At 44.8% G+C, this 24710-nt stretch overlaps 1 long non-coding RNA gene across 1 annotated transcript; it reads right to left on the bottom strand.

The window, feature by feature from the left end:
• Nucleotides 1-24710, bottom strand: LOC144134747 (uncharacterized). Its single transcript, XR_013315238.1, has 4 exons — nt 24566-24710; nt 14240-14322; nt 5509-5592; nt 1-283 (listed from the first exon to the last, which is right to left on the bottom strand). It is a non-coding gene; the product is annotated as an uncharacterized LOC144134747 (long non-coding RNA).

Here is a 24710-nt window from a genome sequence, read left to right as displayed (position 1 = left end):
TTGTGAAGTGATAAGAGTTTATTACGTTTATTCGCCTTTACGAGCAAGGAAAATATTAGGATGCTCTCCGTGCATTGTTTCTACGGCTGAAGGGGTGGATTTTCACCCTTGCATATTGGCGCAGAATATACAATTTCAGGATCTGCATGGTCGCAGTACTTATAGAACTCAAATTCACAGACACGATAGATACAGCGCAGGTCAGTAATTTTGCGTGCAAAGTAGGGCCCGCAGCGTTCGTCAATCTTTTCATTCCATTGGTACACCTCACATTTCAGTTTTCCTGGAAAGAAAAGAGTCAGTACATTATTAACCTGAACAATACTTGACTGGCACAGAATGATACGACTTTATTTGCAGTATTCTGAATGGAGTTTCAGCGACAATTCGTGAAGGTAGAGGGAAAGAGGAGCACAACACGCCGATGCATTGGCTGTAGGCGCCCTTTTGGCTTGATTTCGTTGGCGCTAATCTTATCTTAATTCCACGAGTTTATCTGATGTTCATTTTTGTAAGCACTTTTGTTGCAGCGCACTATTTGAAACAAACCCACCATTTTGCCGTTTGCCTCTGGGGCGAGTTTCGAGTTTTAATTTAGAAGAGATGTAGGCGAGCCCCTACAAGCGATAAAACGCTGATCTAAAACGAACGAACTGCGTGCTTTGAGCGACTCACGGCTACGCGAGCGACATTAGCGATAACGTCCGGTTGGAGACAGGTTGTGGTTGATCAAGGGCGTCCAGACCGAATGTAGTGCCCGTCTTTCGCGTCTTGCTTGGCGCTGTGACTTCGCCACCTCCTTTCGCTGTCAGTAGCGTTATCTGCGGAGACGGCAGCTTAACAAGAACTAAGCGGCTGCAGACACATGCTGCCTGGCTTTATTACTTTTTTTTGCGCAGCTCTAGCGCGAAATATATTGCGTCATGGCCCATCGGTCAATCGTCGAGAGACCGCTTCCTACTACAGAAGCAGGTGGCAAGCCGCGGTAGCCAGCAAGCCGCGAAAAGACGGGCACTGCTATTAGTTGGGTCGCCCATGCTCACAGCTGAACAGTTTTCTGCAAACAGGCGTTACGGCTAGATGTGCACGCAGCCCAGAGCATCTCAGAGCTAGCAGTTCGGGCGTTCTATAGAGAAGTGTTTTTCGCAAAGTTCGCAAAGTTACCAAGGTTACACGTTCGAAAAGTCACCAAGGTGGCAAGCGGGTCATCATGGTGCAGAAAATGTTGACATTTTTATATACTACACCATTCATCACACACGTTAGAGTAAGTGAATAAGGGAAAAAAAACATTACATATAGAAGCTGCCTTCGGAGCTAGCTGTTTGTGAACACGTAGCCTCTGGTAATTTCTTGCTCTCTAGTTCTGGCGTTAGCAAACCTACTTCAGCTGGTCTCACGTTAAATACTCTGGCGCACCGCCAGGCTGAGGCCTCATATAGGAAAAAATATGAGGTGTACTGAAAGGGTTCCTGAAAAGGGTGTTTGAGCTTGGCTATAAAATGCTCGCACTAGGTAGAGTACAGGCCAACGAGCATTCATGCCGCTTACAAGACCTCATAAGCGAGCCGATAATTTACTATTTATAAAACTGCCCGCTTCCGTGCCTAGCGGCGACCTGCGGTGCTGCGCTGGCGCTCGAGTCCGCGCTCGTTACGTAAGCATCCGCGCTCAATACGTCATGTGCGCTCCTTACGTCAGCAGCGGACTGCTAGCATTGGTTCGCTCACGTCGGCAGCCGGCGTAGGGGTTAGTACGAGGGGCCGGAGGAGGAGCGCCAACATTAGAGCTTAGAAAAAGTGACGAGAGGAGAGGAAATGGCGCGAAGACGCGGAAATTGAAATTTAGACTACTTATAATTGAGTAGACTACTTATAATCGAGATTCTACGGAGCGCAATTAAAAAAATTATTGCTGGAGGGTATTTGTGAAGTTGCGTCCTTTAGAACCCTAGGCACATCACATCTTTGTTGAAACCCTCTTTCACAGCCCCTATAAGTCTCCTTACGTGCGGAATTGTGAAAGCACTGCGCTTTCCACCACATGCGTCATCACAGCCCCTATAAGTATCCTTACGTGCGGAACTGTGAAAGCACCGCGCTGTCCACCACATACGTCATCTGCTGAGCCAGTACGGCACATTGTGAGAGGGGTTTTTCAGTTGATGTAACATGATGGCGCTACGACTCCATGCGAAGCACGGATGAATATACCGGAAAGGGAGGAAATTTGATAACCTCTTGATTGCGACATATGCCGTTAAGGTATCTCGAAGATGCGTTTTTAAGAACTGTGCATACACTAGCCGCGCCTTCTCTAAACTTCAAACGTCGAAGTGTCGTGGAGCAATAGCAGCGTCTCCGTTTCGCACGCCGGTGGCCCGGATTCGATTGCCACCTCAATCCCAAATTTCTTTTCTTTTCTTTTGAGTGACAGTTCATGCGGACATATTTTCGGACAGCCTTTGTCTACAACTTCCGTCCGTGCCACTCATGAGCCAAGAAAGGGTCTCGCCTTAAAAAAATGTCTCCAGAAGATCCATCCTGGCAACTAACGTCCCCGGAAAAAAAATAGCCCCGATGAAGCAGCCACTGGGGAAAACAGTCCTCATAAGACTAATTACCTGAAGAATAAAATCACGACTTGACAAAGCATTGCCTTCTTTATTGGACCCTTTCTTAACTTTGAGAATAGCTGTAAGCAAGAAATATTTTGTAGTACCTGATCGCACTACGGTGATGTAGTGCCGGTAATGACAAAAAAGTCACACTACAAGGAATTTCGGGCGGTGACTTCGTTGAAGTGCCCTACGATCCAGAGACACACTTGCAATAGTTATCTCGATACTAATTTCCACTCAGTTCAGCAGGTCTCAGGGTACACGATGACTGCTATTACTTAGCTTACAAGGTTGCATGATTGTTGGTCCTGTGTCCTCCATCAAGAGTGGCCGAGTTGACACTCCACATCGCAAGGGGACAAATGGCAGGCATTCGTCGGAAATTTACCGTGCTTTAAGCTCTGATACTCGCATTCAGGTGCTACCGAAAACATAATGTATCAAACAATCCAGTACTTCTCGGGCAGCTTCTGGCATTAGTCTCTTGGGAAAAGGTTCACAATTAAATCACATCTGCAGCCTTTATGCTGAGCACAGCTCCAACGGGGACGTGTATCCAGTTTAGAGCGCACTGCATACCGGTACTGCACCTGACTTAAGCTGGACACCAGGCCAGAGTTAAGCTTGCGCCCATTTGAAAACCTGCGAGTACCCGGCGGCACCGGGGATCGAACTCACCTCCCGCATGTTCGGCCGATGTTCAAATCACGGAGGGTTACGACACGCTTAGTATTGCTCCTTTTGGGAAACATTCTTTCATACTTCGAAAATTGGGATGTTTTCTACGGGGCTGGTTTTAAAGGGAATTTTACCGGGTACATTTTGTCCGAGGTGGTTTTTTTCTAAGGATCTCTTTTCCGGAGCTCCTTTATTATATATCTCAATAAATGCGCAATTAAACTAATTTCATTCAATCATGACTTCCGTGTATTAAGCTAGAAACGAGCTCGGCCACACCACCGGGTGTGTTATCTGGGTGGAGTTTCTCTGGCATCCCCTATAACCACGCGTGACACGCCATTCTGTCTAGATTGTACATATCGCCAATATAAGTACGGTTCCTAAAAGTAACGGGTTGAATGCCAAAGAAGGAAACTTACTAGCGCACGGCACGAAGTCAGATGGGTTTATGATAATAGGAAGTTTGTAGGGCAATGTGATCATAGCCAGCGCAATGCACGCATAGTGGGAAGTCAATGGGAAAGGTCTTTTTTGTTTGGTGCAGATTAAAGTTCGGATAATGATGATGAGGACGCACTGAGATTGTCGTTCAACTTCCTGACCTCGTTCTCTTGTTGGCGCAGCGTTTGAGAGGAGACATTTGTCTCGACTACAATTAAAAGGCTTTACTACAACAGATGATCTGTGAAGTAAGTGATTGCATAAACCAAATGTACTGTCTTTACCTTTTAGAGTGCACCTCTTAGGCGCCTGTTCCAGCGTCACTGTGGGCCTCAGCGGAAACGAGCTAATGAGCGTATCGAAGGATGAAGCAGAGAAAACGTAGAACACAATGTAGGATTAAAGGCAACGATATCGAAGAGAGCGCGGGATAGCGGAAAGCAGTAGCGTGAAAGCAGGTCTCGTGGCGGCGACCGGGGGCAAAAAATGAAGATTGTTATAGAGCACGTTTGAAGGCTCGGGCTCCTGCTAGCGCATCTCAGCTCACTGCCATGGTCCTCGTTTGCCCGCGACCTTGGCGAAGCATATCCTTTATTCGGCGCCGCCGCCCGCCATAAGAAATTTCATGCTTGGTTATTTCGGCAGTGCAATACGGATTGTAAATAACGCATCGACGGCTTGATGAATTTGTTACCGCCCGCAGCTTTCTGCGGTAGCCTCGGTCCTTTTCCCCTAATCCGTCTGAATGAACTCCTTATTGAAATCAACATGGTTAAGGGCAGCTGTGCCGGCCGCTGATGGTGGCATTTTGCCGCACCGTTTTAATAAGCTTGCGCGGATTCATCCTTCTGCTGTTTGAACCATTTGTACTTGATCAGTGATGCGTGCCTTTTTGTGTTAAATGGTGTGCTGTTACAGAATATTTTGTTTTATACGGTGTGGCAACAGAGCAGCTAAGCACCGGATCGATGAAAAATCGCTCGAAATTTAAGAAATCGGGCGGAGAATAGGGGAGACGGCGAATAAGAATTGGGCTGCACAACCCACTTATACTCAACAATTGTGCAGAAAAGCTTTTTTCAACGGGATCCAGTCTATAAACGCAAATTTTTTTATATACTATAAGATTTGACTAAAAAAATAATATATACATATCTTCCGCCGGCAGGCTTCCATTTTTTCGCTGTTAATGTTTTTGCTATCGTCAAAAGCGTTTCCGATTGCGTTTCTATGGCAGTCTTAACCTCTCGATGCTAGCGGTGAACATACTTTAAAAGAAAGATTTTGAAACACATCGAAAGAATAGACCATTACATTCAGTATTTACATTAGGGTGCCTTACAATCTTCCGATATTCAAAATGTGTGTTCAAGAATGTTCGACATTATTCCAAGTAACTGCGGCGAATTTATTGATATTTTCAACGAATGACACTAGTCTGACTTGACATCCTTTCTTGCGTCGTTGTCACGCCAGTGAGGTCGTAATGTAATTGTAAAATGTTTCCAGTAAGTATTCAGCCGAGGAGAGCCCCAGCTATAAGCTCAGTGGCGGCGGATTTCTGTGCGCTCTGCCGAAGCGTAAGCCCAGATCCGCCTCCCTTCATTACTGTGTGTTCCGTCTGCGGTCGCCTGTGCTTTAAATACTGCGGCAGCTGCTCACAAAAACCGAATCATAGAGAGGCTTAATCGTCAGGGGATGTTTTTAACTTGTGGAAAAGGGTAGGTAATTCATAGGGGGAAAGTCGGAGGCAATTTTAGTCTTACCCTTGCTATTCGTGAAAGTAAGAAGAAAACACTTCTCTGTCTGGTTCCAATACCGTAACGTATACTTTCTCTCCTCTTCCCCATCTGAAAAATGTATATTGTGAAGTGATGAAAAAAGATTTTAAGATGAAATGGGAGACGAAGTATTTCACTGAAGAGGAATAAAACCTTTTTTCGCCTTGAGATAAGACGCTCAGTTGTTTAATTAGATTGCTTATGTTTATTACGCGTATCCTCGAAAATTATGATTACCTCTTATCGTTTCGTTTCAGGATAATATTCAGGCAATATTTTCTTTTTATTGTTGCACAAGGGCCCCGTCAGGGCGAAGTGCATGAGGTGCGCGATTTGAATATTGGCGGTTGATAAAGTTAATTACGAATGGTCATGGTGGTCTTTGATAGTGGATTTAAAGTGGGAGCTGCTGTTACCTTAGCTGTCCGGGCGATTAATTGATGAAATAGCTTCCGTTCCAAAAACCTGCTTACCAGAAATGCAATACGCATAATAAAATTTGGAGCTGGGCGGGTTGGTAATTATTAAAACTGGTAACATGTCGCAAAAAATGACCGACAAGAAGAAACGAGGACACAGGACATGCGATGGCTTTAGAATAAAAAATAAACGTAACTTCACATTAGGAACGTCCATGGGCCTACCCACAATTTATTTAAAAATGCGTTGTCCACCCTGAAGCAAAGAGAATGGTTACAGGTAGACTAGAGGTAATAGCCACCGCAGGGACTTAATGGTTATGGCGCTCGGCTGCTGACCCGAAAGACGCGGTTCCAACCATGACTGCGGCGGTCGCATTTCGATGGAATAAAAATGCCAGAGGTCCGTCATCTGTGGGATGTCAGCGCACGTTAACAAACCGCAGCTGGTCGAAATTCTCTGAGCCCTTCACTACAGCGTCCCTCATAGCATGAGTCTCTTTGGGACGTTAAATCACAATAAACCATAAACCAAAGGTAACAGACGGCGTGAGTTTTTGCGTGATCCCAGAATTTGTACTTTATCCCTCAGGCAGAACTATAGGTCCAGCAGCCATTCCTAGTCTCAATGACCTTCAGTGAAAACACGGAAAATTATCTCAAGGCCTTTAAGAGCCAAATAAGCACCAAGTTTGCAATCTGATGTTCGAAAAGTGGCTGATAATGTCAAACTTACCAATGCAAATAAACTATAGCGCATGCACGCGGCCGGCACAATAAACCATTGTTGAGAACGATGTGGTGAGGTCAGTATGGGCTTTATGCGATAACATTAAGGCGGAACAGCATGGCGCGTTTTCCGCGAGCGAAAAACGCGACGCGCGGTGGACGCCCGCGTTGCCGTCAACGCGCGAGCACCCGAGGGGAGCGGCGCCTTCGCGGCGCGTTTTCCGGGTTGCCAGACAACGTAACTCCCAACGACATGAATTGTCCCTGCTACCGCATATGTATTATGCCCTTAAACTTACACAACACTGCAATAGAAATAATCTAAGTGTAATTACACAACGACATTTTTTTTCCGAAGTATATTTATCAAGCTTAATTTCAAGCAGGAAGAGTGTGTGCGAAACTGCGACTATGTACTTTCTGCATGCCAAGAGGCCGCTGCTTGTTTACAACTCGACATAGAAAATGGAGTGTCGGGCGCTTACTACAGATACAGTGTACTAGAATAGGGGCAGTGTGTTCAGGCGGCGGAGCGCGCCACGCACCGTCGTGAAGCCGGCAGCGTAGACAGGTCCCGGATGTATGTGGTGGCGCTGCAGTCGCACCGGCTGTACGGACGCGTTCTCCGTGTGTTGCGGCGGGTTGCAGCGTGCTTCTTGAGCTCCACCTTGCTTGTGAAGAAACGGGGTGTTTCGGCCGCACGGGCAGTGCTAGCAGTGTGATGTCTTGCTGCGGTGTTCGCGAGTGAGAGCCAATGCCTAATCGCCGACGGCAACGTCATTGCTTTGCGCCGGGGTGCGACACCGGCTACAAGTGGGCCCAAGGCGAGCAGCTTTCCCTCTTCGCCGTGCCGAAAGATGAAGGAAAAAGAAAGGTTTGGGAACGAAACCTGCATCGAAAAGATAAGGTCCTTGATGAAAGTTGCTCGGTCTGCGAGCGTCATTTCGATCCTTCTTGTATCCTACGGGATTACGTCCACATTATAGAGGGGAAAGAGGTACGCATTCCGCGAGGAAAGCCAGAGTTGCTGCCGGATGCCGTACCTACGCTCCTACCAAACACGCCGGGCTATTTATCGAAGAAGACGCCGACGCCTCGGGCGCCAAGAAAGCGGAAGAGCCCTACGGTGTGTTCTGCTGATCCCAAGAGGCCTTGTACTGAACAAAACAGTCACAATGACGCTGTAAAGAAACTCGCTTCACTTGACACGCCATATTTGCAAGGCGACGCACTTGAACCGCAGCTGTTTGAGGCAACCTCTGTGTTAGGCCTTCGCTCTCTCGATGTGCCTTCGGTGTACTGGAGTTCACACAACGTGCCGGGCCATAATGGATTTGTATACTGCAAGCTCATAATGTGCAAGTCCGAAGAAGTTGTCTGTGAAAGGGCGGTTATATTTACAGAGCACGACGGGCCTGAAGTCAAGTACACGGCGCATCTCTACGGCAGCATCGTCGAAAAGGGAACCATTCTGAGTCGTGAACAAGCAGCGGACGTTCTTTTTAGAACTGATTCGCATCGTGTCTGCCTTGGTGCCTTGCCAACGAGCCAGATGCCCAAGTCCAACTTAACAGAAGGCCTAGAGCAGCAGGTCACCATCCGTAATGGGGCATACTACAGCAAAAAATGCGCAGGAAAGGAACAATCTGAAGGTATGATTTTTTGTGTTCTGTGCGTAAAGAATATAAATGCACGCAAGCACATGATAATTTACAAAGTCATTTACTATGGTGTGTGCCATACTTTTTATAAAGTCAGACTAATTTCAATTCCTGGAATAAAGTTTTGTTTCACTTGCTCTTTGCAGGACAGGCATGCATCTCCTGCCGGTACACCAGAAAGGCACTTCAGTCACGAAAATCAAGGCTGAAGGGATTGATAAGAAAGCGCACCCGGACCACTGCTGCTAGACTCCGAGCAGCAGCACAAAAAAATAGGAGACTGTTTTCTCGCTGTGCGCGGTTAAAAGACCGGTTGAAGCAAATGCAGGAGGAGAACTCCCTAAAGCCTGAAGAAGTTTTACAGGAACAGATTGCATCCCAGCCTTTGAAACAGCAAGATTGTGTCCGACAGTGCTTTTCAGCTGCCAAGAAGAAAAGTGCGAAGGGTAATGTGTACTCAAAAGATTGGATCTTAGAATGTATCCTTATGAAGATGAAGAGTGCCAAACTCTACGAGCATTTGCGTAAGCACAATATTCTCTCACTTCCGAGCAAGAGCACACTGAAGCGTTACTTGAAGCTGTACAAGAGTGGCTTTGGCTTCAGCACTAAAATACTGAGACAACTGAAGCAGAAAACAAGACACATGAGCACATTTAGCAGGCGTGGAGGGCTCTTGGTCGATGAACTCAAACTGTCGGAGCACCTGAACGTGACGTCGTCCGGGCATATTGAGGGATTTGTCGACATGGGCTCTTTTACCGAAGGAGGAGAGAGCGTTCCCTGCGACCACGGGATGGTGGTAATGTTCATCCCCTTTACTGGGAAGTGGACGCAAATAATTGGTTGCTTTGCCACTCGAGGAAATGCGAAAGCGGAACTCCTTGCTAAAATAATAATAGAAGCAACAGTACTTGCTGAAGCCAGTGGACTTCTTGTTGATTTTATTACATCTGATGGAGCCTCATGGAACCGTCGCATGTGGAAGATCTTAGGAATTGGTGTGGAGTCAGGAAAGGTGACTTGCAAGTCTGAGCACCCTGTAGATCCTGCTCGTCACCTGCATTTTCTGTCTGACTTTCCCCACTTAATCAAGTGTGTCAGGAATACATTGCTCAGCCACCCACTGAACACTCCGAATGGGATGGTAAGTATTTTGTCTTCATAAGAAGTGTCACTTAAATTCGGTTTGTTCCTGACTATTGCCTTATTAATTGCTATTCGATTTCATGTCGATGGCTTATAATAACCTGCAGATCATGACTTCTCGGTTCCCAGCCAAAGCCCTTCGTCCAGGATCCGAAAATGTGAAGACTCTGAAGGAATTCCTCGAGTTTTTGTCTCGCTGGGAATCACATGCAAAAGGAGTTGGCGGCTTCTTGAGCCAGTCGACGGCAGATGGGCTCCGTGTGACACTGTGCAGCACTTTGGCCTTGTTAGAGTATTTGGGGGGAGAGGGTTTTAAATACCTATTAACATCTCGACTAAGTCAAGATAAGTTGGAGAACTTCTTTGGTATTGTGAGGCAGTCGTGTGGATCCAACGACCACCCAACGCCATCTCAATTCTTGATTGTCGTCAACTGCCTGTCTTTCTATAACTTGGCAAAAGCAATGCAAACAGGCAACACTGAGGCCAATGAAGATTTGGTCTCGCTACTTCACTCACCTGATAAATCTGATATGGAAGGGAACGTTGCATCTCTTGATGAGTTAGTTGAAGCTGGAAATCTGACGGTGGTAGAACAAAGGCTAAACAGTACTCCAGCTGAGCACCGGGCTTACGTGGAGGAAAAGAGCGATGACCGCCTCGTTCATTACATGGCAGGGTATGTTGCGCGGAAATTTCTTACTCGCAACAAATGTGAGCACTGCCGCTCTCTTCTTTTGCAGAACTCAAATGTCAGCAGCAGAGTCTCAAAATTCACAGAAATTTGTGATAGGGGAGGCTTGCTGTATCCCTCCAAGTTGCTTTTTGAAGCAGTAAAGAAACTTGAGGGGATATTTACAATCTTCTTCAGCCAAGAGGAGCTCTGCAGCGACAGCATAGTCGATGTCATGATTCTAGTGAAAGCCAAGTTTGGCTATGCCATAGGGTGCAAATTGCATGCTGATGATTTCACATCAGCAGTTGTGCGCTTTTATGTCTTAACAAGGCTGCACTTTTACGTTAAAGGTCTTAATCAGTCAAGAGAAGCACGACGAAAAAGGAAATTGCACTTGAAAGTTAGCCGTTGTTCTTAGCAGGCTTGTGCAACACATATGCTGACGCTCCTTTGCGTTTTTTTATCTAAATACACGGCTTTTTTTTTGTGCATTCCAAAGCCAATTTTGTAAATATAATTCAAAAATGAATTAAGGAATTCATTTAAGCACATTAATTCCGCTGTAGGTCTCCGTTGTTTGGATTGGAATGTACTCGCTCTTTTTCTGTGTTTAATCCCTTTTACTTGGCCTCTTTCCTACCTGTTTTATTCCTTTCATTCAAATGTGTTATGTTGGTGTGTCTCAGACTCGTACATGAGCCTGACGTTGGGGAGCTCTTCATGACGTAAATAAAAGTCACGAATAAACTGTGCAAATCCAGTCATTGCGGGTAATTCGCGAAACCGGAGGATAGAACGAGGGACAAATGTTTACCATGTTTACCGCGAAAGAAGGTAAATACCAAGCAGGGAAGGCCTTTGGCTTTGGGCTGTGTACAGTTTTGTGTTTTCTACAACAGCGGCTGCATTTTTATGAGTGCGAACTGCGCAAGAAAATGCACCTGGAATCCGAGTTGCTTCAACTCAATCGAAGCCCTTTACTACGGTGCTATTTGAAGCGCGAGTGTTGCTTGCGGATATTAAACCCATTAATCAATGTTTTTTTTTACGTTCGAATAACTTCTGGTTACGTTGTAGCGTGGCTCAACAGATTTAACGGCTTTACCCCACTATTTCGGTGTCTCCAAACCCTTTGCTGTCAGGTTTGTTAATAAATCCGTCTAATGAGCGTTGTGATGCGCTAAAGTACACATATAATTAATCTCTTATGTGAACGTCAGTTCCAAGCATGCATCTCCACATCCTCCGAGAATTTGCACGTCTGTTCGAGGCGGAGGATGATTACAACACTTCTAAAAACGCGCAGCGCCAGCGCTGCGCCGTTGGTTCCGTACAGCCCATGCTCCTGTAGCGCCATCTCGTGCTTTCTGCATGAAGCGCCTCAGCGGCAAGCGCTCCTGAACACACTGCCCCTATTCTAGTACACTGTACTACAGAGCAGAAGAGGCGGTCGCGTATATCCCACAGGACGCGGCGCCTCTCCACTTCCGTGATAAGGGCCTCGTTGAAGACTGCTTTCTCCATTTTCGATGAACACGATGCGCGCACGAAACAGTAGCACGTGTTTTTCACGTGCGCGCCGGTTCTGCAGAGCGAAAAAAAAAATGCGCCGAAGAGGTTCCGTAGAGATGCGCAGAGAGTAGGGCCATCTAGTGGCAAAACCAAAAACCAAAAATGCCACGTGACCAAATACCACGTGACTTACTTGAAATCTGATTGGCGGACGCGCCCCGGACGCGCCGCGCGAGGCGTTTTTTTCTCCTCCGAGTAGGAGCACGCGGCGGCGCGATTTCGTGACGGAACATACTGGTTACGCGTCAAAATGACGCGCGCGTCCCACCATCCGCGCGTCAGTCGCGCCTGAAATCGCGCCATGCGGTTCCGCCTTTAGAAGGCCACTGAAGGCAAAAACTGCCCGACGGCATCGCTGCCGGCGTCGGCGTTTGTGTGAAGGCTCCAACTGCTATGTGATGTAAAGGAAGATTTAGCTTAAAAAGAAAAGCTAAGAAAATGTCTACAACAATATCATGCCACCATGCAAATTATGCAGCCTCCCGAAGAACTATGTGTGTTAATAGGAAGCTTGCAAGAGCGATTCCTTCTCGCATCATTTAGAAAGGTAACCTGGGTCTGTCAAGCCCCACAGGAGGCTGTTTTGAAGCAGGACTGCAGAGGTGCTGGTGCCAGGATGCCCTGGTACTAGACTGCGGTGGCGACAAGACAAGCGCATATGCAGAGACTTTTGTGCTTGTCGAGACAAAGTTGTCACACCAGCAGGATGTGAGGTTTATTTTTTCTGTTTGCAACTCATTAACACTTATTTTTGGGCGAGTTGGTGCATTCATCATGTGTTCCGCAGGAGTGGTCTATGCTATCCCCTTAAAGTATGGAAAGACGTATGTTGGCCAGACTGGGCGCTGCATCAACAAGCGCTTGGGGGAACATGCCCAAAATTTATCAGATTTAAAGGATAAATATGCACATTTGGTAGCGCATATTATGGGTTGCGACGGATGCGAGGCACGATTGAGTCAGACTAAGATTCTTGGCAAAAGCACAGATAAGAAGGCACGTGAATGTCTGGAGGCTTTTTACATAAGGAAACTTGGCAATAGGTGTGTCAGCACCCCATCTGTTTCACTTTATTCGTCCGAGTTCGAATTTTTAGATGCCGCCCTTAAATAATCTTTGTTAACTTTTTTTTTTTGGTTACCGCTTGCTCATGTGTGCTCACTGTGATGGTCGCTTAGATTTCTTTACCTTTCCTGCCCTCCTCCTTCTTCTTTTTTCAGTGAAACGTCGCCATATAAAGGCGCTGCCTGGTCTCAATAAAATTAGTTGTGAGTTAGCGCTTTGTGTCTCGTTCTTGTCTTTTCGTGGTTTGCATGCTCTGGCGCTATTTTCTTCAAATCATGTTTGCAACTACCGGCTTGAGAGACGCCGTAAGGTAGTTGAATGTATGAAAAAAGACCCCCAAGGTTTGCATGCGACAAGGAACTAACTATCATAATGGAATACCAGGCCTTGAAAAATTACCAATTCTGTGGAGACTAACGGACTGCAAGACAATGAAATTAGTGCTCTTAGTTGGTGCTAATTGAATAGGTCTAGAAAGTCATTATTTTTAAGAAACGAAACGACCACGTATGAAATTGAAATGGTACAGTAGACCGTCTCCTCCGGACGGGGGCAGGGCTTCACCTTTGTGGTATTTGAACACATTGTTTGTGTTTATGAAAGTTTCTGTGAACGCGGGTTCTCGCACTTATGGGCTAGCCTGCCCAAAGGATTGGTCTTTACAAATCCCACCAACACATCGAGAACAAAATTTTGCTGGAAAGAAACCCATAGTTTTTGTGCGGCTCCAAAACCGTAGAAAACCAACAACAAAGAACAGAGCTTGAAAGCCTGTTCAGGGCTAGTTAAGGCGAGCCATGTAGTTCACTCTGGCTTGAGACAGTTGCTTCTCAAGACCCGCCTTTGCCAGAGGTACTCCGGCAACGGAGCTTGCTCCTCAGCAGTATAGTGGCGTCCTGACAGCACTGCTGAAAGGCAGTGCTGTCAAATGAATCTAATGGAGAGGACAAGCGTTCTCCCTACCTTACGCAGATTAAAGATTAGTGCATAAGTGCTCCACTACATGGCTAAGAAGCAAACCCCTTTGCCTGGTTTCTTTTGGCAAACACAGTACAGGTTGCCTACTCCAGCAGTAAGAAATCCCCCAGAAGCGGTAAAGTTGGGCAGCACAGCAGCCATAGTTTGGTAATATTTTAAACTAACGGAAGCTGAGCACCAAACATGGCTGCCGCATTGAAGAAAGTCAGACACAAGTAACGTGAAATGCTGGGCGAGTTGAATCTTATTCATGACCTAGTTAGAGCCAAAAGCGAGTACCAAGGATGGAGAAATACACAACACGAGCTCTCGTGTTGCGTCTTCCTCCCACCTTGGTCCTCGTTTTTGGCTCTAAATACGTCATGAATAAGCTCAGACAGAGCGCTTGCTTGCGGCTTTGCAGCAAACAAGTTTGTACCTGCTCGGCTACACTGAAGACATGGCGGCTGTAATGAAGTGTTTCTTACTATAGAGCGGGCTCATGTCCATAGTTGCGTTGTGGTCTTGATCTGTTCCTTTTCCCAGAATTCCAGAGTATTTTGTGTGAGAGCTGTAAAATATGCATATTCTTTTATTCCATTGAATTCAATTTTGAACCTGAGTGGGCCGAGGGCCACATTTCTTTAAAACACTACCCGCTGTAACACACGGAATACGAAAGAAGTAGCGTCAGAGTGCTCAGAAACAAAAAAATCTACATGCACAGATCAATGTCGCGGTTTCGAGCGAGAATCTGAAGAACCTATAAAAATAGTCGCCAAGCGATACATCATTACCTGATACTGAGAATTCTAATACTTATATGCAATAAAAAGAAACAAAAAAATTTTTGGAAAATTCTCCTGAAGAGTGCCAATAAAACCGCCACTCTTCTCCTAATTCGTGGTACTTTTTCACTCCGTGCGTAGTTTTGCGGACGACGCAGTAACAGATAGTTTCTTCATGGACGGTGTTGGATGCACAATGCAAATCGACGCCTTGGGCACAAACAAAATTTCCTGCGCATAACTTGTCCGATAGGTAGAGGCATCATGTTAGCCGCAGAAGAATCGCACGTGACCACATGGGTGTTATGCCATACACAGCACAGAGCAAGCAAGCTCAGTACGGGCGTTGCGCTTTCTTTTAATAACCGTGCCACATCTGTTACTGCCGCTCTCAAGCCATACTTTTTTGCTGGGTTGCCCTCCTTTCCAGCGTCGGGACACCGGTTTGAAAAATTTGTGGTCAGGAGTGGAGGCTGTGTTGCTGCAAACGCATGTGAATGGCAGTTTATCGATATGCCGGCGACATTGGTGCCATCCAGACCGCCACAAGAAAGGGGCGCGAGGCTGCGGCAGTTTAATTACGCATTGGGGCTTTTTGTAGCATCGATTTTTCGAGTACACTGTATAAGTGCAAAATTGATAACTGCATCTAGCGGGTAGTAGCACAAGGATCTGTCACCAAACCTCGAGCGTTGTGTCTACCTGTTTATGAAACCACTTTCGAAGGGCCACGAAATTACTCCTCAACATGGCTTGCCTCGGTGTTGGCGGCGCAACATAACGAGAAATTAACATTTTGGGCTCAAGGCTACGGATGTCCCCAAGGTCTATAAGGCACTGTTCAGCTTCGTGAGAGCCACTGGCCTGTGTAACCGGCTGCAACGGTGCCCCTCGTTCCTTATTCTCCCCATTTCAGTCCTCTCAATCTTCCGCAGTGCAGGGTAGGCACCTAGAACACTCACGAACAACGGCACAGAGGGCACAAAGCGCTTATCCGCAACTACAACAATTTTTATTCAGAGGCTTCTATATATACCACAAAAAGTGGGGCGGTTGACAAGAATTTTAAAGAAGTGCAATTCAGAGCGAACGCAGTGAAGAAGAAGGCAGTGACACTTCTTCAGAGCCACAACTTTGTATATCTAGCGTCTTCAGTGAAGGCAGCCTCGGCAACTCACCTGGGAGCCTTCTTCAGCGTGAAGAACCATAAGGAAGGCATGCCCTTCCGCTGCATCGTTTCGGAGAACTCGTGGCGGGATACCTTCTCAAAGTATTTACCGAGCAATTCAGGACCTCGGAAGATAGATGACTCATACAGTATCAAGAACTCAGAAGCCATGGTCAGGTACCTGATGGATGAAAACCCTGGCCAGCTCCATTTCCTCAGCATAGATGTGGAGGACCTTTACTGTTCGAAACACACAGCATCTTAATGAGGTGCGTCCATTCATACATCACTGATAAGAATTATGAAAAGGCGTTTATTGAAAGGTATGGTGTGTCCCTTGAATCCTTCCTAGAAATTCTGTCGTTCTATTTGATGTCAACAGTAATTGCTTATGATGACCGTTTCCTCGTGCAGTGCATAGGGATGTGCATTGGGTCTAGGGCAGCTCCTGCTTTTAGTACTATGTTCTCAGGCTTTGTTGGCAAGAAGGTAGATCTTAATTCAGCTGGCCTGTTTCGGAAGGCCTTTTATTACGTTGATGACTACTTAATAATCATTGACAACTGTGACAGCTTCGTACGCAGGGTAATAGACATAGTGAAGCTGTTTAAGGATAGCGGTATGGGGCTCAAGTTCACGCACGAGGTTCCAAATGAAGGGGAGTTGCAGTTTCTGTACGTTCAAATGATCACGAAACCAGACCATGTTTGTTGGAGTTACCGTCCGCGTTCCGCGAAAGGCCTGTTAAATTTTGCGTCAGCACACTCGAAGCTCATCAAGGATGAAATCGCGGTCTCATGTTCAAAGTCAGCAGCATCAAAGTCTTGTCAGCATCGCATCAAGGATAGTGTCGATTATTTATTTATTTATTTATTTATTTATTTATTTATTTATTTATTTATTAAAAATACCTTACGCAGAAGGGAATTGAGTAAGGGAGGCAAAATAACGGATTAAGTACGATAGGAATAATGTGTTTATTACAACGCGCAGTACAAGGAAAAAAGTAACAACAATTTTAATTATACAGGGCAAATCGTAACGACAAAATATATATAGCCGCGAGCAACAAAAGAGTACATAAAAGGTAGCAAGAATGCATCGCGTGTGTCCAATGCAAATAAAAAAAAGCAGTAGCCATAATAAAAATGCGACTTATCGAAACAGCACAAGAAACCTAAACACAAAACATTAGCAACAAAGAGAAAAAGAACTTATGGGAGACAACAACCTACAACAAGACACCATGTCGTTAAAGTAAATGTTTGTGCAGCTGGTCTTGGAATGGTTGGTGATAGTCGATAGATATGCGATACTGTCGGGAAGATCATTCAAAAGAACAATGGCGCGTGGAAGTGCAGATGAATTGAAGGCTTGGGTTCTTCCGTATATGCGTTTAATGCTATACTGATTATATAGGCGGCGTGACATGCGTGAAGGCTCTTCAAGGGGCAGAGGAGGTGGCCTGGTACTGTGTCGATATTTATGAAGTAAGCATAAAAGAGCGATGGAGCGACAAATATGTAATGGTTCGAGGGAGATATCAAGTTTGAACTTAGTGATGCTGAAATGTGGATTGCAGTTTTGTGTGATCAAACGAGCGGCTCGATTTCGTACGAATTGAAGCATGTTGATAAGGTAGTTTTGATAAGGGGACCACGTAGGTGAAGCAAATTTTAGTTTGGACGCACAATTGTTAAATAAGCCACTTTTCTTACGTTATTAAGGACGCTTCGCAAGTTCCGGCGCAGATATCCAAGTGATCTTGAAGCTTTGGCGCATATGAATTGAATGTGCTTGGCTCATGAGATATTATCCGTGAGGTGAACACCTAAATACTTATAAGATGGCGTCCGAGACACTACTGTACCATCAATGGAGTACAAGAAATTAGAATTAGAACGCTTGCGGGTGAAAGAGATAACCTTGCATTTAGTTGAGTTTAGCATCATTTGCCAATTATTGCAGCAAGTTTAAATGAGGTCTAGGTCAGTTTGGAGAGCGAGGTGAACATGTATAGAATTAATGGGGCGGTAAATAATGCAGTCGTCAGCAAAGAGTCGTATGGAAGGAGATATGTGTGTGGGCAAGTCGTTGATGTATGTTACAAACAGTAATGGGCCAATAACACTGCTTTGAGGTACGCCAGATGCTACATAACAGAGTGGGGAGGTGAAGTTGCTAACTGTAGTGAACTGCTGGCGAAAAGAAAGAAAGTTACGAAGCCATGCAATTTTAAGGAAACTAGGCAAGGAGCGGACAATTTTGAGAACAAGCGGGAATGAGCAACGCGGTCGAAAGCTTTAGCAAAATCTAAAAAGATACAGTCGGTTTGTAGGTTAGCGTCCATATTGAAATGCAAGTCTGGCGTAAATTCTAGCAGTTGGGTGCCCCAGAAAAACGTTTGAGGAAACCGTGCTGATTATGCAAACAAAGAATTTAGTTCCAGGTGGCAGTAAATCTAGGAAGCGATGACGTGCTCTAGTAATTTACAGCAAATGCAGGCTAGCGAAATGGGGCGGTAGTTCTCCGGTGAATTTCTGTCGCCGCTATTGAACACATGAACGATCTTATTTTCCAATCTGTAGGTAGCAAACCATATGATAATGATTTGCTGATAGATGGGGAAAAGAATTTCGCTGGATATCGGTAGAGTGTTTTTCAATATTTTAGAATTATTGTTGTTAACTCCAGTGGTTGAGGAAACCTTAAGATTTGCATAAGACGAACGATTCCTTCAGCAGTAATGGTAATAGGGGCCATATACTGGTAATCATGATCAGGAACAATGGGCATGTTGAAATGATTTTCCCGTGTGAACACTGATGCAAAATATATGTTAAATGCTAGGGAACATTCACTCTCCGAGAGCGCTACGTGGCTGTCATTGAACAATGAAAATTATTTGTGAGTACTGTCGGGAGATATTACACACCAAAACGTTTTGGGATTAAATTTTAGGAAGGCGGGTAGGTCATGAAAAAATATTGGTTCTTTGAGGCCCGAAGGCGAAAGCTCGAACCGCAAGATTTCAGACAACCGTATTTTTTCTATGCATCCCATGTAGACAGCATCTTACCCTTTCTGTACAAACGCTTTTTTTTGTTTCGATGACGACGGAGGGATCTATTGAACCATGAATTAGTTTTATCGTTTGAGATAGAAACCAAGGGAACATATTTGTAAACTAGATTATACATCATATTCTTATAAAGCACTAAGTTCTCTTCGACAGACCTGTCCGAAAATGACGGCAAGAATGTTTGGTTAAAAAAATCATTAAGAGCAACATTCATATCTTTATAATTTGCTCTATTGTAATCTAGAATTCTCCTGGTTGTAAGACATCTCAATGCTAATGGGACATTAAGTTGTAGATTGATGAACTTGTGATCACTAACACCGTAAAAGAGTAAGACTTGTAGGCGCATTGCAGGCGCATTGCAGGCGCATTGCCGAAAGCTAAATCTAAAATGCTTGAATCGCGAGTGTGTTGGTTAATTACCTGAAAGAATGAAAATAAAGTCTAACATAATGTTGATGTGCTCTGTTGAGGCGCGGCACGATGATGACAAATGTGACCAATCTATCTGAGGAAAGTTGAAGTCACCAACCAGGTAAATGAGTTAGGCTGGGCATTTCTGAATAGCTGAAATAAAACTGCTATGGAGTTTAGTGACTAATGAATGGTCTGAATCAGGCGGACGGTACCAGACACCAACCAGTACCTTCACCGACGCTAATCTACAAGCAGCCCAGACTATTTCAAGCGAAGAGTCGGTATTAATGTAGAATGAATTTAACGTAATTTGATGGCGATAAGGACACCGCCACCTCTTTTACCTGAGCGATCATAGCGATATATGTTATACATATCATTACTGGGAAAATTTCGTTGTCCGCTACGTCTGGGTGCAACCAGGTAGAAAGATTATCAGGTGGAAAGACTGATTAACAGCGGATATCCATATCACGTGATCGCCAGAGCCAGCGAGACAGTTATTCGCCAGGTAAAAGGCTAGGGAAAAACATCAAAAAAGAAGACCACAGCAAACCCGTGGTAGTACCGTATGTGCATCGACTTTCACACGGAATTAAGAAAGTTGCTGGCAGGTGTGGCATTCGTGTCTTGCTTTCGGCCCCCAAAAAACTGTCAACGTTATGCCCAGCGATTCAAGCTAAGGTGGAGGTGGGCGCGAAGAAAAGAAAAGGAGGATGTGCGGTCAGACGTATATCACCGTACGTAGCGTACAAAGTGGGCACCGTGTACAAAATCTCATATGTCGTGCGGAAAAGTGTACATAGGCCAGAGTGGTCGTTGTTTGAATGTGCGGCTGATTTAGCATGCCGAAGTTTTGAAAAAAAGTAACCCTTCAAATAATATGGTTCTTCATTGTCTTGAATGCAACAAGCGCAAGAAGTGTTCTCCACTTTTTCAAAACGTGTTCTTTTTTGTCACCGAGATCGTGCAACGCGGGAGATAGTTGAAGCCTATTATATCGCGGAAACGGCGCATACACGTGGTAGTGACCCTTCAGTTGGCTTGTCTGATGGGGAGATAAGTTTTTTGAAAGAGTGATTGAAAACCGCATGTTAATCTTTTCCTGCACATCAGGCGGCATGTGGCGTATGATTACTCTGGGTTTGTTTTGGTTTTTGTGCTATATATAGAAGGCTCTGAATAAAAATTGTAGTTGCGAGTAAGCGCTGTGTCCCCTCTGTCGTTGTTTGTGAGCGCCTGGATTTATCCTAATGAACGTATACTACCTAGCTCAGTTTTCTGCCCTGTTGCAGCGAGAACGCCTTTTTGGTCAACATCTCTACCTTCCCTCTGCCTCTTTATCTCTGGCGCTCTTTCCATCTTCCTGTGTTCTTCCTGCGTCTGTCTTTTTGAGAGCGCAATTCGTCTTAAGAACAATCTTTATCTCTCTTTCTAATTGTTTTTGAAGTTCAAATTATTGCATTGTGGGACGGTTATTTTGTCGACGTGCGTCCACAGCCGAATTATAATATTCTATACTCCTGAATAAAACATCTCATCATATTCGCGAGCAATACAAATACGATTTGTAGCTCAAACAAACTTTAATATCACCTAGCATTTAGGCGTAATGCGAGGTTTTAGGGATACTTTTCTCATGTAGTTAATCAAGCGGTTTTGCATTGGCGCGCAAAGGATATTTACTAATTTCTTCGTGCCGTGGTGGTCGAACGCAGCATGTTTCAATTCTTTTTACATGCTGCAGAGATTCTGAGTTTATTATCAGGAAATGGTGTATTTACTTATCACTTTTGCTAGCTTCAATGATGTTTGAAACGCGACAGCCGGCTTTGTTAGCTATGCGAGAAACACTGATTTGATGAAAGTTTTCACAGAGTGCGTGTTATATTCGCATAAAACATTTCCTCATTGTGAAAGGTATGGTTACGGGCGCCTACACGCCAGATGTATTCATTATTTGGAGACAACTAGTGGCCTAGTCAATACTTGTGTATTTAGATTAAAACACGAATTTTGTATACTGCGTTCAGAGTTCTGTATTGCGATTTCTGTCACATTGAAGCTGCAATTCTTATTCTCATCATTACGATTTCGGGAAGTAAGAGCTCATGAGAAGACACTGCTTTGCGTTTGCATAGGAGGAGGATGAGGAAAAATATTCATTAAGAGCATAAATACTGGTGTGTTCAGTAGGAGAACCCATTGGTCGCAATCATAATGCGGCCACTCTCAGCTAGCGATTTCTGTTCGAAGGAACTGTGGCTATGAAGGGTTGCCTCCCAGCGCTCATATGTCGGATCGGGATTGCTGTCCAAGTCTGGGAATTCTTGACATTCCCAAAGTGAGTGAAAGAGTGTGCCAACTATTCCACAGAAGAGGCAGTTCGAATCACAGATGTCTGGATACCATTTACACATCAAGTAGGGATTGGACAGAGCACTAATTTGTAGTAGATTATGTGCTCTTCAAATTTGCTATGGGTTTTGTGAGGAAGACGATATTTCCTTCTTACGATATTATAGTACTCCGTAATTTATGCGTTACTTATTAAGAGTGAGTGGTTGTTAACTGTGTTAGAGAGAGGGTGCGTTTGCATATATTGCATGCCGTTACGTGATACAGATTCGGGAAGAAAACAAGCCACCTTTTTGTTGTGCATCAGAGAAGAAAAAAATAACCTTGTAGAAATGAAAATTACTGCGGGCCAGGATGACCATTTCCCAACAAACCAGCAGTTTGGTGCGCTGATTCTGTGCAAATAAGACAACCTTAACCTGCTGACTCCGGCATCGTTAAGCTAAAACCATTTATTTACTCGAATGCGCGCTAAACACATATTTCCAACTGATCAGTACACAACAGCCGCAATATGAAGACAAGCAAGTCGCCCCTTTTATACAAAAAAGTTCGTCAGTGTTAAAACTTGTAATGTAGATCACTTTTCGACTGTAAGGGCTATTTATTGACAATACTGTGTTGCCCTTTTTTCACCTTCCTTAGAAAGAGTTTCTGCATGTGAATATGTGCCGAAAACTGGTTGCGATCAAAGGCATTGCATTTGAATACCACAATTTGTTTAGACAACGCTACATGACGTGGCTGCGCCCTGCTTCTGGGGGCTTCAGTTCGCACTCCGACAAGTCGAGTCGCCTGTTGATGATCACGCAAGGGTGAGAATTTGACAGAGTGACTCTTGCCAGCGGTTACTGAAATGGAAGGCTTGTGTTTCGATCCACAGCTGTTTTAGACACTGAGATGAACTTGACGCCAGAGATCTAGGCCCAATTTCACGCTATAGTGCCTCTGAAAACACCACTGGTAGCATATGAAATGATCTTATAATTTTGTCGCATAACTACTGCTCGAAGACATCAAGAATCTTCGATCACCATTCACTCAAGGTTAATGTTTCTGAAAGGTGTTTTAGATGTACCATTATTCACATTGCTGGTGAAAAAAATACCATCCCACATAAGAACCACATTCTTAAAAGAAGCCAGCATCGCCTTAAGTTGTTTACGGTTCAATCTTTGTCACCAAGGCTCTGTTGTTCTTGAAACCTGCGCACTGTTCACCTTTCAGAGATTTTAGTTGTATCTATTTGGAGGGAATATTCTATTTACGATTTGTGTACCTGAATATAGGATATGCAATATTCGCTGCGCAATTTTTTGGTCGGTTTGCACGAGAATTTTCTAGAAGGTAATTGTCAGTGTGTGTATCTTCAATGTGCTCTATGCCACATTAGCAGTGGACACCAATAGAGCACAAAGAGAGAGAGAGAGAGAGGAGCTATTTAATGAATTCCCGAGAATTGAACCTGCTTTGAAACAACGCTGACATGCTAGTGTGCGTTGGGGGTGCAATGTACTGTAGGTCGGCGGAAAAAAAGCTCAAGTTCTCAGCGAATGTGCATCAAAGGGAAAGCAGAAAGCTTCATAGCGCGTCTGTTGTACTAGTTTTTTCATTTTATGGGCTTTGAAGGTTTAGCGTCCCAAAGCGACTTACTCATGCTATGAGGGACGCCGTAGTAAAAGGCTACGGAAATCTTGACCACATGTGGTTCTTTAACGTGCACTGACATTGCACAGTACACGGGCCTCTAGAAATTCGCCTCCATCGAAATTCGAACACCGCGGCCGTGATCGAACCCGCGTCTTTCGGGCTAGCAGCCGAGCGCCGTAACCACTCAGTCACTGCGGCGGCTAGTTGGACTAGGGTCCTCTAAGAAGGCAGACAAAATATTCAATGTACCTCACTGCTTCGTAGGGCAGGCAGATTGACCTTGACCATAGTTCACTGACACTGCGACTTACGGGAGAGCGTCCGTTTGATGTTGGTAATATGCTTACTCGTCCGCGGGAGCTAATCATTCTAAAAAAAACAACGTGCTGTACATTCTCATTTCAACAGTATCTGTCACAATGTCGACTTGTCGCTTGGCCCAAGCGCTATCGGAACATGATGGTACTCGCGGTGTTTAGCCGAAGACAACGGTGGACAGTTTCCAGATGACGACAAAGTCTGCGAAGGCGGCGTCTACGTTTTAATTGTAGTTCCGTAGAATGAATAAGTGCAGAATAGTAATATAGCAAGCTACTGAGCATATCAGTTTCTTCATGAGCGCATTTTTCAGAGGCAAAGCTCTAATCTGGACGTTCAGAGTATAGCAACATCGTCTCCTGCGTGTATGTGCCTAACGCGAGTGCTCAGCCCGGCGGGTCTGCCCGCTCATCGCCGTCTTCTACGTAGCACTAATCTGGTGGTTCTTAACAGATAAAAATTGTCCCTTATGCGTCCGCAGCTGGCCTAGCGCGAGCGCTCCAGCTTGGGGCACTGACTGCTCATCGTTGTCTTCTACGTAGCAATAAACCGGAGGATGGAACCCCAGGAAACTCGTGTTTTGCGTGTCCACTAAAAATAGACAGTAAAATGAACCAGTAATTATGTGTATGCCTCAGTTCTATCATCCTTGGATGTAAAATCATTAGAAATAGTTTTTGTACAAAAAAAGGCCGAGCTTTCGCTCTGAATCGAGTGCTGAAAACATTCTCCGCAATATTTTTTTTACCATTCCTGACGCAATATATTTTTTGAAATGTCTTGAATTTGTGGTGCTGGAGACATTCTCAGGTAACTTTCCTTTTTGATTTGAAAGAAAAATTTGGAGGGCGTTCACTTACCTGCCCAAGTTAAGGATAGTCGAGCTAATTTTAGGCTGTGAATCAATTAAACCTTATTACATTACTTATTAGTTGCCTAAGCTATCCAGACATGGAGAAAAAGGCTTTTGTGATTCATTATGGCTTAAATTGCTCCTTACTATCGATTTTTCGCAAGTAAGACGTGTACTCACTTTGTCTCTCGAACTTTGTATGATACGTGGAAAAAATACGTAAGATTCACATGTTCTTTGTATTGGGTAACATTCACACATATCCACTTCCTTGGCATGCTTCCGGGACTTCGCATAAACAAGTATATTGGCTGAGTGGTGTCAA

The sequence above is a fragment of the Amblyomma americanum genome, chromosome 5 (assembly GCF_052857255.1).
Source record: "Amblyomma americanum isolate KBUSLIRL-KWMA chromosome 5, ASM5285725v1, whole genome shotgun sequence".
Lineage (NCBI taxonomy): Eukaryota > Metazoa > Arthropoda > Arachnida > Ixodida > Ixodidae > Amblyomma > Amblyomma americanum.
This window is presented reverse-complemented; position numbering and strand designations above follow the sequence as displayed.